Below are 14,656 nucleotides of genomic sequence, written 5' to 3'. Positions count from 1 at the left end.
GCCAGTTCAAACAGCTGTCACAAAACAGCTGAACCAAACATCTGTCAAAAGAGATGTTCAGGTTACTGATGCACCTCCTGCCAATCAATTCAGAAAGGGCAAGGAAAAACAGTCTTACCAAAGGATTCCACACGTTTATGAGGTCTACAAAAGGCCCTCTAAACCCAGAGTGAATAGGCATCCTTTCGGTTACCAGCAGTTGATTGGGCAAGACCCCCAACAGTGGTTAGCAAGAAATAGTACTAAAACTGTCCAAACCCCTGACTTAACCACTGCCCATCACACTGCATCCATACCAGACACTGTTGAGACCCCATCCAAAGCCCTGTTGGCTTTGGAGTCCTTAATGAACTAATCCTTTTACTTCATGTGCAGGTAGCTTCTGCATGCTTTGATAGTCTATGGTATGTAGATAGTGGAGGCTCCAGGCACATGACAGGATGTAAAGCCCTCCTCAAAGACTTTAAAATCCATGGTGGGGGTGATATATCCTTTGGAAATAATAGTAAAGGGAAAGTTCCGGGGTCTGGAACAGTGCAATCTGGCAATGTAAAATTTGAAAATGTCAATCTAATAGACAATCTAAAATTCAACCTTCTGAGTGTGTCTCAAATGAGTGACAAAGGGTTTGGGTCATTCTTCACAAAAGACTGTTGTAGGATTGTTGGACCAGAAATGGTCAAAAAGATTGAAGCAATAATTAAAAATGGTCAAACAAAACTTGTTGCTCAAAGAAGTGGCAATGTTTATGTTGTTGACATGTCTAAAGAGTGTCCCAAAGCTGATGCATGTCTGTTCTCAGCTGCCTCTAACAAAGAGACAGAACTTTGGCACAAAAGATTGGGACACACAAATCTTAAGACAATAACAGAAATTGCAAAAAATGGTTTGGTGAGAGGCCTACCACAAAAATTGTTTTCATGTCCTGAACATTGCATTTCCTGTTTAAAAGGAAAACAACATAAAAGTTCCTACAAGTCCATTGAGGAGTCCAAAACAACCCAGTGCTTGCAAATGCTGCACATGGATTTGTTTGGCCCAGTTCAAGTCATGAGCCTCAAAAAGAAAAGATATTGTTTAGTTATAGTTGATGACTTTTCTAGGTTTACATAGACTTTCTTTTTGCACTCTAAAGATGAAACTGCAGGCATTTTGCAAGACTTTGTGACACAGGTTGAAAAGCAATTTGATCTTCCAGTGAAAAGCTTTAGGAATGACAATGGCACATAATTTAAAAATAGGGAGTTGGATGCCTTCTGTGTGAAGAAAGGGATTGTAAGGCAGTACAACATCCCTAGAACACCAGAGCAAAATGGGGTTGTTGAAAGAAAGAACAGAACTTTGATTGAGGCTGCCAGAACCATTCTTGCAGATTCAGGTTTGCCATTAACTTTCTGGGCAGAGGCAGTAAACACTGCTTGCTATGTCCAGAACAGAGTTTTAATCAACCCCAGGCACAAAAAGACTGCATATGAAATTCTGTATAAAATCAAACCACTGATCTCATACTTCAAGGTATTTGGCTGCCCATGCTTTATTTTGAACTTAAAAGATTCCATTTCAAAATTTGCAGCCAAAATTGATTGTGGTTATTTTCTGGGATACTCAACCACTGCCAAGGCCTACAAAGTGTTCAATGCACGGACCAAGGTAGTGGAGGAGACTTTGGATGTAAAGTTCAATGAACTTTCATCAATGAAAATCCCAGCAAATCCTGCTGAACTGTTTGATCTTGAAAAATTCACTTTTGAAAATACTGCTGTCAAGACTAACAGTGCAGGTCCATCAGAGGATACAACACCAGACTATGGGTATGAAGTCATCATCCCTCAAAGGTCTGCCACAAAAGGGAAAGCATCAGTTGTTCAAAACAACTGTCAAAGCTCAACCACTGCTGCATCAACAGTTGTTGATCAAAGTAGCCCATCCACCACTGCTTCCATATCCTCAACTACTGCTGACAAAAGTCCTCAAACAGTGGATAAAAGTCAGCAGTGGTCCACTCCATTACCACCCATTCCACCACCTTTCGAAGCCACTGCTGGGTCATCAAAGTCACCAGCAGTGGTTAGCTCAGATGATACACATTTGCAGCCTTCACCAACAAATGCCATCATACCATATCAAGGAGATTTAATCTTCTTGAGATCTAATCCACCTGATCAAATCATTGGCAACATCAATGAAGGGGTGCTCACAAGAAGCCAAACCCAAAACATTTGTCTTTTTGCTGGTTTTCTATCACTCCATCAGCCAGTCAAGTACCAAGAGGCACTGAAAGACAACAGCTGGGTAGAAGCCATGCAAGAGGAGCTCCAACAGTTCAAGAGACAACAAGTATGGGAGCTTGTACCACTGCCAAAAGAGGTCAGTCCCATTGGCACAAAGTGGGTCTTCAAGAACAAAACAGATGAAAGGGGCATTGTTGTCAAGAACAAAGCTAGGCTTGTGGTTCAAGGTTACAGACAGGAAGAGGGGATTGATTATGATGAAACATTCGCCCCTGTCGCAAGATTGGAAGCTATCAGACTGTTCCTGGCCTTTGCTGTCAACCACAACATGAAGGTGTTTCAGATGGATATCAAAAGTGCTTTCCTCTATGGTACATTGCAAGAAGAGGTATATGTATGTCAACCTCCAGGCTTTGAGGATCCATTTTATCCTGATCATGTCTACAGGCTAAACAAAGCCTTGTATGGCCTGAAACAAGCACCAAGGGCCTGGTATGAAACTCTTTCCAACTTTCTACTCTCAAATGGTTTCAAAAGAGGTACCATTGATAAAACACTGTTTCTTAAATGGAGAGGGAAAGATTTAATGATTGTCCAAATTTATGTGGATGACATTATTTTTGGAAGCACATGTACCAAAATGTGTGAAGAGTTTAGAGAACTCGTGACAGTTGAGTTTGAAATGAGTGCAATGGGTGAGCTGAAATGCTTTCTTGGTCTCCAAGTACAGCAAATGCAAAATGGAACTTTCACTCATCAAAGCAAATATTCTAAAGAACTTTTAACCAAATTTGATATGAATGATTGTAAACCATGCAGCACACCCATGGCCACAAATAAGCTGGTCATGTCTGATGAAAAGGATGAGCTGATTGACCAAACACTTTATAGAAGCATGATTGGGTCTTTACTGTACCTAACTGCATCTAGACCAGACATCATGTTTGCAACATGTGTCTGTGCAAGAAGTCAATCAGCTCCCAGAAAATCTAATCTCATTGCTGTAAAAAGGATTCTCAGATACATAAAAGGTGCTCCCACACTTGGTATCTGGTATCCAGCTAATGGGAATATCAAGCTTTCAGGTTTTTCAGACAGTGACTTTGCTGGTTGCCACACAACAAGGAAGTCCACTTCAGGAGGGTGCCAGTTTCTAGGTGATTGCTTAGTTTCTTGGCAAAGCAAAAAGCAAGCAGCAGTTTCAACATCCACTGCTGAGGCTGAATACATTGCTGCTGCAAGCTGTACAGCCCAACTCCTGTGGCTTCAAAATCAGTTACTGGATTTTGGTATCACTGCCTTAAAGACACCACTTATGCTGGATAGCCAGGCAGCAGAAAATATCATCAAAAATCCAGTTTCCCATTCTACCACCAAACACATCGACATCAGACATCACTTTGTGAGGGATTGCTATGAAAAAGGTTTGATTTCTCTGCATCATGTCCCAACTAAAGACCAGCTGGCAGATGTGCTCACAAAAGCACTTGATACAGCCACTTTTGAAAGTCTGGTCTCTAGGATTGGGATGCTGAACATGGAATAACAAGCAACATCTTGTTTTCTATGAATAAAAGCAACAAAATGTTTTCAGAAAATCAAAAATCCATCCTTAAAAATAGCTTAAAAATGAAAATTTCATTAAAATCCTTAAAAGTCTGCCATAACCACTGATTGTTCAAAAGTCTGCTCTACATCAAAAAGTCTGCCCATTGCTGAAAGGCAACCTCTGTTTTCTCATTCCTTGATAACCACTGTTGTTCAAAAGCAGTGTCTTATCCACTGATATGCTATCTACTGATAGTAAAAATCATCCACTGCCCCCTTTCCACTGCTTTCATCCGTTGCTTTCACCAAAAGTACTGTCCTTCATTTTCGCCAGTGGTTACCACGTGGGCAGTACATAGCAGTCAGACTTTTTTTAACGGCTGCCACGTCAGCATTCACTCTCTCTCCTATAAAACTCCCCACTCACAAAAATTCTCTTCTCAAAGCAGTTTTTCTTTCCATCTTCCATAAAATTCCTTCGATAAATCGTTTCAAAAATGACAAAATCGAAGTCATCTGCAAAACCCACATCAAAATCCTCGAAAACAGCCTCTCAAAAGGCAATCATCACTGACATTCCATTCAAAAAATCTCACAATCTCCTGGGTCTTCTCACAAAACCAGGCAATCATGGCAAAATCAAAGTACAAAACTTTGCTCACCGCCGACGCACCCATCTACTTGGCAACCCAAAGGGAGTTTTGGAAGAATGCAACTCTTGAAAAACAAGGAGACATTGCAACTGAAATCAAATCTTCCATAAAGGGTAAAGCTGTTCACATTTCACCACAATCCATCTCCGCAGTCTTCCAACTCGATGATCAGGCAGGTAAAACTTCCTTCACCAAAAACGAGTTGCACATTGACTTCATTGAAAGAGGGTATGAAGCCACAATGATGACGAAATTAACTTTAGAAAAAGGTTACTTTCCTCCTGCACCAAGATTTTTATTTCATACCCTCCTAGTATGTGTTTCAAACAAAACCACTTCTTTCAATGAGATCCCTATAAAGATTCAAAATCTGGGATATGCGATTCTTCAAGAAGAAAATTATAACTATTCTCGGAAATCTTTAAAGATTTGGTTAATAATGTTGAAAGCAAATCATTTTTACTGTTTCCAAGGTTTTTAAGCTATTATTTTCAAAAGAAATTCAGTAAGGATGATTTGTCTCTAATAAACCAAGGTGAAATAACTGCAACAAACTGTCTAACATCTGAAACATTTTCACGTATGTTAGCACCTTGCAAAACACAAGCAGGGGTACCTGCGCAGACTTTAGCAGCTACCACTGCTCCTCAGGTATCTGCTGCTGAGCCTACTGCTCTAGGTGATCAAAGCAGCAGAACAACTGTTTTGAAACCCACACCTACCACACCAAAAAGGCCATCCAAAAAGAAAAATCAAAAACCCTCCAAACCAATCAAAAAGGCAACTCTGGCAGATGAGATACCAGAGTTAATGCCTGTGACAACACAAATGTCACTAGAAACCACTGCTGCTTCTTCCTCACAGCATTTGGTACAAATATCTCAACCCATAACCATAACTCCTCCTGCTTCTTCACAAAAAGGACATGTTGTACACAAAGGGCCACCACATCATGATGCTCTGGATACACTTGTCTCCATCATCCACAGCTCAATGCCCGGAGCAATTCCGCCTTCTAGACCCACCATCACATCCTCAATTCCACCAAAAACACAACTACAGTTGGATGCAATTGACTTGAACCAGGCACTATCCAGTCCTTCTCAATCACCTATCAATGAGAATATACCTCAACAAATGACTGGGCCTGCTGTATCATCCATTGCTAACCCACCAACAAAACCTGAGGAGGTTACACCCATCGAGTTACAAGTAACTCTTTGTGGTAATCCAAGTGAAGCAGCCACTACAACTGTTGAACCTACAGGTTTACAGTTGGGCAGTGGTTTCATTAATAAGACTTCCTTGGAGGCAATTCCTTACATAGCACCTCTGCCAACCACCAGTGGATTTATATATCCAACTGGCATCATCAAAAGGTTGTCAAGTGTTGAAGGAAGAAGACCCCAGTACCAAGAAAAAGGGGCATCAGTGGTTAGTGCTTGGAATAAATTCCCTACATCTGCCACTAATAAAACCACTATTAGTGGGAAATCAGATGATCCCATTAAATTGGGTGATGATTTAAAGTACCAGAAATTGACGGATCGTGTTGAAAAACTTGATAACTCTGTTGCAGAGCTCAAAAAGATGCTCCAGCAGTTGTTACAGGTACAAAAGGTACAATCCACTGTTGTTCCACCTCAAGCACCTGCTCTACAACAAGCACCTGCTACAAATGAGCTCTGGAATCTCTTTCAACCTTATCTCCATCATCAGGCACAACTGGCAGATCAGCAACATGAAAAACATGTTCAACAGCTGAGAAATGCTATGGAGTCTAGGTTCAAAGACACTCAGGCTGATCTAAAGGCTCTCAAAACTCAGATCCAGCACACCACTGGCACTGCTCCTCCACCAGTATTTTTCATTGATCACCTCCCTGAAGATAATGCCAAAAAGGGGGAGAAAATTCAAGAATGGAGAAGAAAGGGAATAACTGATGGTCTTTACCTTGCACCAGAAAATTCAAATATGACCAAGCAGATCCCTTTGCCAGATGGTAGTAAGAAGATTGATGAGACTACAAATGCACTTGCAGAAGCACTTGCTTGTGTAAAAAGGGATAGAGAGGCCAAAAAGAAAGCCAAGGTGGATTATCCGGATCAGGGTACTTCAGGGTCAAGAGATGATGAAAATCTTTTTGATGAAAAGAAGAAGCCTACTAGAAAAGTAAGGCTACCCAAATCCATTCCGGTCAGGCGTTCAAAGTCTGTTCAAAAACCACCTCCCAAAACAGGTGTTGTAACCTCTGTTGTATCAGCTGCTGTTGGTACCTCAGTAGTTTCAACATCTGCTCTCACTTCAACACACACAACATCCACTGCTTTACCACCATCACCACCTAAATCACAATCACCTCCTGTCAAAAGGCAGAAGACAGCAAATGTTAAAACATCTGTTGTAAAGACAACAGTGGTTGGAACACCAGTTGTTTCAACAGCTGTTAGTCTATCACAAACCACTGCCACTACAACCATCTTTCCATCCAAAACATCATCAGTCCCTCCTCAAATAAAGATGAGGAGGCTAACTCCTAAAGATGATGTCACTTCACCACCCCAAACATCTTCAAAACCTTTAGCTCTTGTCAATATACCAAAACCAGTTCCACTTTCTTCTGTTCCAACGCACAAACCTTTACCTCCTGCAGGTGTTCAATTTCCTCTTGAACTAGAAGCTGTCAGAGAAGAGATAAAATCCTTCTATACTGAGGATGACCCTGCCAAAAGGAGTTTGCCCTCAATCAAAGGATATCCATGGCCCAAAAACATTGATGAATATTTGAAAATAAAGGCCAAACAAGCAGAGGATATCTCACAAAGAAACTCACAAGGGAAATCTGACAAAGAAGTTTCAAGATACTACCAATATCTGCTTACACAAGTCAATTCCCTGGAACGTTTTGCAAAGAATGTTAGTCAACAAATTTCTGAAAGAGCAGCTGAAACTCTGAAGAAAGACTACATTGAAAGCATCATGTTTTACAAGAAATACAAAGGAGAGAGACACATGTACAAAGAGTGGACTATCCCAGAGCTTGAAGCTGAATCAGCCAGAATTCAAGTTATGATAAAAAGGAAAGTCACTCACACTCCTCCTGATTGGGCAAAGTTCAAAAAGAATGTGCCTGAAAAGCAGTTGGAACTGAAAAGAATGAAAGAAGAATTGGTTGTTGCTGAATTTGGCACCAAAAGACAAGTATCTAGATGGAAGGAAGATTTGGTCAGGTCAACCTACAGAAGGTTGGAGGAATTAAGGAAGAAAGATCCTAAAATCCCTCAAAAACCTGACTACCCTGAAGCAGCGGTTTCAAAAGGACCATCAAAGCTGCAAATTAGGAGATCTACTGCTTCAGCTGGTACTGCCTTTTACAAAAGAAGGAGTCAAAGCCAGCTAGGTGCTGAAACAGTTCAAGATATTCTTACTGGCAATGCTGTTGTAAAAGAAGGCCTGTTAAGAACGTTAAAAGAAGAACTTGAACAAGAAAATTCTGCTACCACTGCTCAGCCAGTGATGAACCGGCCAGCCTCTCCAAATACTTCTGCAAATAAGCATCTCCCAAGAAACCCACTAGGCTCAAAAATACAAAAGTGGGCAACTGACAAACAGACCCGCGTATTGACTTTGCTCAGGTCTGGTGGAGAAGTGAAGATAATATCAAGGGAACAAGCTCTTGGCCTGAGTCTTGAAGATTTGCAGGATCTCCTTGATCTTCCACTTAGTAGGGATGATAAAGATACAGATGCCCTTAGCTTTGAATTGCAATTTAAAGGCCAGATAAGGGAGCTGTTGATGAGGCAATAAAATATCCACAATAATGAAGAGTTTTGGCATTATCCGTTCCAGGGGGAGATTGTTGGGATTGAACCCTATCAGAGGAACAGATAATGTAAAGCCAAAACTGGGTCAGCTCAGTGGATTCAAAATAAGCAGATGCTGATATACATATCTCTCCCCTTGAAAGTGATTACAACAACTGATGACCTCCTATCTGTTGATCTTACTAACTGCTGACCAATAACTGCTGCTCAATTAAAGATCTGATGAAGACTCAAGTCCTGCTGATTCAATCTACTGCCTTGAGTCAAGCACTGCTGATCCGGACAAGTGCTGCTGGGTTCACAGCAGTAGAAGGTTGCAGCAGTTGTTCTATAGTCTGTTATGTAATAGAATGTAATAGCAGTAGTTAACACAAGCAGTGTCTGTATAGATCAGAGGTTAGAGGTTGTTAGGAGGTTAGATGTCATTTTCATGGTGACGTCAGCTAAAGATGCTCAGTAGTTTGCAAGTGCTTATAAATAGTACAATACCTTGTACTGTTCTATCAGCTCTTCACATCATTCGTCTTCTTTGCACGAACAAACTACTGAGCTCGGGCTGAGGGGGAGTTTGCATTCATACATCATCATTGTAATCGTGTTTGAAATAAATTCAATCATTCGGCTCTATGTGTAAAGATGTTTGATTAAAAAGTATTACTCTCATTTGATTGTATACAAAGTTTGTGTTCATCTTAATTTCCGCTGCACACTCATTCATTTCCATCTTATTTTACAAACAAAAGTACAATCAAAAGGAAACTCAGATCCAACAGTTAATCAACGATTGAAGCAAAAAATCACACACTACAGAGGTACGTTTTATGTTAGGGTTTATTGCATTTTGATATCATACGCTGATTGAACTTATGGAAGTTACTAAAGTGATGCTTTGGTATGGTGGATCATTAGATTTTGGTTTTGATCAACCTCGATATATTGGAAGTGATTCTAAGTTGCTACGCATAGATTTTGATCATATTGCATACTTTGAGCTGGTAGAGTATGCAATGGAAACAGGGTGCTATAAAACTAAAGATTTTTACATGTACGGGTTAGATGCTGATGATGGTCAATTCAAGCTTTTTCTGAATGATAATGATGTTATGAACATTGCATTTAAGGCTAGAACACGGTCTGAACCATTCATGGAAGTATTTATTCAAGAATGTCCAATTACTTCTGAACAGGAAGTCTAGTACACTTCACAACCCATTAAACGAAAAGGTCATCCCAAAAACCCAATAGCCTAGTCCAAAAAAAGTAGTCCATGTCAGCAATGTTTTCAGAACCGGACCGGAGGTTGACCCGGTCACCTTACGGGGTCAAAGGTCGGACCGGTCCGACCGGTTCGATCGGATTTAAGACCCGGATAATGTCATAAAAAATATCACTATATAGAAATATTTGTATATAATAATAGAGTCTACTTATATCTATCTATTATAATAAAAGAAACAAACTTTTTGACAGTTGTCATTCAATGAAGGTATCATCAAATCTATACTTATATTATATTAACTAACTAAATAAATAAATAAATAATATTAAATCTTATCATATTTTAATAAAATATTATCCTCAAATCTAAATTGTTAATTTAATATATTTTTAAAACAAATATCTCTTTTTCCTACTTATCTTATATTAAATATATAAATAATAAATTAATATTAAATGTTATCCTAATTTATTAAAAATATAACTTTTCGTTAGTTGGTATACAAAATTATATTTATTCAACTCGTGTAAAACGCGAGGTTTTTAAAAATATATTTTTTTTATTATTTATTATACAAAGTTACATTTATATAACCCGTGTAATACACGAAGTTTTGAAATATGTAACTTTTTTTTATCATTTGCTATGTAAAATTAGATTTATTCAACACGTGTAATACACGGGGTTTTTTAAGGATATAATTTTTTATTATTTCCTAGATTTTTCAACCCGACTATACACGAGTTTTTTCAAGATACGACATTTTTGGTATTTAATATACAAAATTACAATTATTTAATCTGTGTAATACATATGATTTTTAAAGATATAACTCTTTTTTAAATCTTTTCAACACGTGTAATATACGAGGTTTTTAAGTATGTAATTTTTAATTATTTGGTAGATTTATTCAACCCGATTATACACAGATTTTTTAAAGATACGACATTTTTAGTATTTAGTATACAAAATTACATTTATTTAATCTGTGTAATACATATGGTTTCTAAAGATATAACTTTTTTTATTATTTGATATATAAAATTACATTTATTTAACCCGTACAATATACGAGGTTCATAAAGATATAACTTTTTATTATATAATACATAAATTTACATTTATTCAACCCGTGTAACACACGGGGTTCTAACCTAGTATTTATAATAAAAAAAAGTTAAAATATAGTAAAAGTTTTGAATTCAATAAAATTAAAAAAGTATATAATAATAGAGTCTACGTATATATTTATAATTAAAAAGTTTAAATATTATAAAAAACTTGAATTCAATAAAATTAAAAAAACAATAAAAGAAGATGGAGATAAGTACAGTGAAGAAATAAATAAATTTCAGACTAAACAATAAAGAAAATTGAATTTAAACGTTGGACACCACACTTCACACTAACCAAGAAAAAATATATAATAATGTAAATAAACATAAAATGCTTTTGTACTTGTTCTTTCTTCTTCATATGAAAAGCATTCTTTTTCTCTCACATAAACAACCATATGCGGCTGAGCTCCGCCGCCCTTCGACACCGTCCTCCATCAAAATGTTCCATTTTAACCCCTGTTTTTTCCTTTCATCTATCTTAAGTTCTTAACGTTAATAACTTGAGGCTCGATCTCCAGAAAACTACTATCTGAAAATCTCTGCAACCATAAAAAGTCAACCGGCCTGACCTCTCTGTAAGGTCCGCTTTTCCATAAATAATAAATTACTTACAAGAGTAATTTAAAATCATTAAAAATACCAACTTTGATACATAGTAATTTTTTCTACAAAAATTGGGCATGACCCGTTCGTAAAACGAACATGCCCCCTGTTTTTAACATAGTCAACTAAATAACATTCTACGATCCGTTTGACATAAGACTACCCAAAAGCAAAGACAACAAGTTTTAGAAATGTACGACTACTAATAAAGTTGGACAAAATAACAAGTCATGGACCAAAAAGTTGAAAATAAGCTAGCGGAAGCGTTTGGTATAACATGACATGGACACGTGCTCGCTCCGATTCTCCAAATCGCCTAAAGTGAGGATTTACCTACATACAACAACAAATATTTAAAAGTTAGTCATCATACTTGCTAAATCATAATTCCTTCATTTTAGTTTCATCCATATATGAGCTTGCATCTTTCTTTCACTTTCAACTACCCAAGTACTTGGGTTTGGCATAAACGCTCTTGATGATTCCCTTGTAATTGATCAAAAAGGTCGTCAATTCTAGGTAAGGGTAGCGGTTCTTTATGGTCAACTTATTTAGTTCTCTATAGTCGATACACATACGCATTGACCCGTCTTTCTTCTTAACAAATAAGACAGGTGCTCCCCAAGGCGACACACTCGGGCGTATAAAGCCCTTATCTAAAAGATCTTGTAGTTGTGTCATTAATTCACGCATTTCGGTGGGAGCCAACCTATAGGGAGCCTTTGCAACCGACTTCGCACCCGGATTCAATTCGATACGAAATTCTATTTCTCGTTCGGGAGGAAGTCCCGGCAATTCCTCCGGAAATACATCCGGAAATTCATTCACTATCTCCACGTCTTCAAGCTTAGCGAAACCTTGTTGGGCATCTACCACGTAAGCTAGGTATGCCCTTCCCCCGTTAAGTGCATACTTCGCGGCTTGAACGAGGGTACAAAGTTTCGCTTCCATCCTTCTCTCGCCTTGTACGGTTAATCGTTTTCCACTTGGGGATTGGATATGTATTGTTTTAGTTTCACAGTTGATCCCTGTAACAACTCTCATTAAAATTTATTATTAGAATGATAATTAGTCAATGAGGAAACCCTAATTGAGACACCCAAGTAATTCTGCACTAACCCTAAAAATTTCAGAACAATCAGAATTAGGATCAGGGCCCCTAAAACTCAGGAGGGGGTAAACCCTAATTGATAATTATCAATAAAATCCGTTGTCACAATTGAAATTCGAATTTTTGATGATTCATGCAAGCTAGTCCCGTTTCCAGCTAGTCTAGGTAAATAGACTGCACCCTTTACGGACCGTAAAGGAAAATGCCTTACGGACCGTAAGCATATGTGCTTCCCTTACGGACCGTAAGGGTTGAAGCATACGATCCGTAAGCGAGGCTATTTTCTGGCTATAAATAGCCGACTTCGGGACTTGAAATTGGGAGTTAAAACGTTGGCCAAAAGCCTTCTGTACGTCGTCTTACAGTTATTATAGTACAAATTAAACACACACTGCACTCGAATCGCTGCCGCAAAACAGGGTAATTACTCGATCGCTATTACGATTCGTTTTCCGAGATCAATATATCCAAAGAATGTTTAAGTGCCGCCCACGTTAGGGTTATACTTTGTCGTTCGTCGTTAAATCGATGAATGTTTAAGTATTGCACTTTGTCGTTCATTGTGAGAATTTGATTTCGTGAGTTATCGTGACTGCTGTATTGATCACTAACTCGGTTTTGTGTGCATTATTATTGAAATTAGGTTAACCAGGCTAAATCATATTCTGTCCGTGTTAAATCTGCAATGTGAGTCATTCTCTTTTTATCAATTGTTTTACAATACTCCAAATTATTTTCAGAATTATAATTACAGTGATTAAGTTGATGTAATCACCAAATTACAGCCAGTATGTGGGGTATTGTGCACATTACTACAGTTTAAATCATTTTAGGTGGGCGAACCTAATTTTAATTGATTTACGTCATTCATTGGGGCAGCCAATGGTGATATGACCACTGTCACAGATCCGGTCGAGTGACAAATACTGTGGGTAGTTGGTTGATATCAGAAACATGCGTAAAAGATCTTAACACTGTGAATAATAATAAATGTGTCATTTTTAGTAAAATGAATGATTCACTCAGTATTTCCCCGCTGACAAAACCTTTTTCAAACATGTTTCAGGTGATCTACTGTAATTCAGGAAAAGTGCCGAGGAGCATTTCAAGCTTACGATAGTGGCTCAATATAAAATAAAGAAATATGTTTTGAAACAAAGATTATCAGAAAAACCTTATTATTGTAAATTATCGGGGTTTTGTCCCGAATTGTGAAATGAAATAATCGGGAAAAGTTTTTAGCTTTAAAACGATCCTGACGTTAAAATTCCGCTGCTAAACTCAATTAAATAAATATCACGGGATTTCTGTCCCGCGGCTCCTGAACCGGGTTAAACCGGGTCGGGGGCCGTGACGGAAATAAGGTGGTATCAGAGCCACTGAGTTAAGCTAATTAAGTATTTAACAGATACTTAATTTTTCCTGATTACTATTATGTGATTATGTGTTTTATTAAATTGACTATTTGTTAGTTACAGTATGGGTAAGCAAAAGCTGCAAGATATCTATCTTAAATTAGATAGGTCAGTCTATGAAGAGGGAAGTTCATCCAAAACTAAATTTTCAAAGCTCCCTACAATTCCCAAAGAAGGAATATTTGTGCGGAAAGCACAATATGAGAAACCGCTTTCTCCTAGAAAAAGGAGTATGATTATTAAGAAAAGTAAAGAGCAAATCCGAGAAAAGAGGATTAAAAAGGAAACCCAGGAGTTAATCAATAAATCACCTTGGGAAGATAAGCTAGATGAGAAATGGGCAAATTTGTATATGCTAGCTACTGTAGCCGAACATGCAAATCTTTAAATACCCTAAGTCTAGTAATAACACTTCCCAGTAAATAAATAAATAAATCTAAGTGTGTTCTTTTCTGTTATTTTGTACAAATAGTGTGCAATAAAACTTCGATGTTTATTTGTTAAACTTTGTTCCAAAGTTTTAACTTAGCATTTCTGTGCATTTTGCATATATGCTACACAGCATGAGCGAGATATCTGAAGCTTTTCAGAACCTCAATCTTTACCCGGTGAATATAGAAGTTTCCCAAGAGTTTACTGGATACTTTGCTGATATGGACCAACCTGTAGAATTCCATGCTCCACATTTGACAAAGCCAAAACGAAAGAAAAAGAAGAATTACGTGTGGGGACATCGTATCCGTAGGAAAAAGCCAGTCCCGAAACTTCCTAAAATAAACAATCCTTTAGAAATAGCAAAAGAAACTGGTAAACAGCCGGAAATGGAAACTGAAGTAGAGAAAGATTCTAGGCAAATGGAGATACAGTTTGAGGAATATTCTAAAGATATAGAAATGGAAGTAGGACAAGGTTTTAGACCAACTCAGATAGAAAT

The sequence above is a fragment of the Helianthus annuus genome, chromosome 11, assembly GCF_002127325.2.
Source record: "Helianthus annuus cultivar XRQ/B chromosome 11, HanXRQr2.0-SUNRISE, whole genome shotgun sequence".
Classification (NCBI taxonomy): Eukaryota; Viridiplantae; Streptophyta; class Magnoliopsida; order Asterales; family Asteraceae; genus Helianthus; species Helianthus annuus.
This window is presented reverse-complemented; position numbering follows the sequence as displayed.